Source organism: Lipotes vexillifer, unplaced genomic scaffold (genome assembly GCF_000442215.2).
Source record: "Lipotes vexillifer unplaced genomic scaffold, Lipotes_vexillifer_v1.1 scaffold395, whole genome shotgun sequence".
NCBI lineage: Eukaryota > Metazoa > Chordata > Mammalia > Artiodactyla > Lipotidae > Lipotes > Lipotes vexillifer.
Window position 1 is genome coordinate 6,706,095 of NW_006797390.1, and position 754 is coordinate 6,706,848.

At 71.4% G+C, this 754-nt stretch overlaps 1 protein-coding gene across 2 annotated transcripts in view; it reads right to left on the bottom strand.

Moving 5' to 3' along the window:
• The window catches only part of FKBP4 (FKBP prolyl isomerase 4), an 8,284-nt gene that overhangs the window by 7,024 nt on the left and 506 nt on the right, over positions 1-754 (bottom strand). The window lies entirely within an intron of this gene.

Consider the following 754-nt stretch of genomic DNA (forward strand, 5'->3'; position numbering starts at 1 on the left):
AAAGAGGAAATGAGTCTCCCGGGAAGCCGCGTCCCCACTGGGAGAGCAGCCAGGTGCGTTCTGCACCAGCTAAGAGCGCCCCGAGGTCTCGAGCTCGCCCAGGGCACACGCGCACGTGGGGCTGAGCAGTGGGAAGCCAGGAGGGGAGACGCTGGGTGAGGACTCGGCACGAATCCGGGCTAGGATTTCGCTATCCTGGACAGCGCAGAAGCAGCTCCGAACCGCGGCCGGCTGTCCTGACGTGGGTCAAGATGCCCCGCTGCCTGGGTCCCAGACCCGTCCCCTGGCTCCTCGGGCTGTAACACGGTTTCGGGCGCCCAAGCAAAGCACCTCCTCCCAGCCCCGCACCCCGCGCTCAGGAAGGCCCGGGGAGCGGGGGTGAACTACAGGTCCCGGCATGCACCGGGGCGGGGGGAGGGGGGGCAGCATGGCCGAGCGGGTGACCTAGCCGGGTCCCAGCCTTTAGAAAAGGGGTGACGAGAAGGCGGAGGGCGCCGGGTCCGCGCGCCAAGTCGCACAAAGGCTGGCAGGCCAGGAAATAACTCCTGCGACCCGCTTCGCGTCCTGGCTAATGTTTAACTGCCAGGGTCGGCGAGCTCCGCACCCCCGAGGCGCAGGCGGCCGGGGGGGCTCCCCGGCGGCGGTGGCGGCGGCGACAGGGAAGGAGCCGGCCGCGAGGTCCCGGGTCGCAGAGAGGGGTGGTGCACGCCGCCCGGTCCCCCGCAGCTCACGCGCCCGCCCCCCCCCCCCGGCG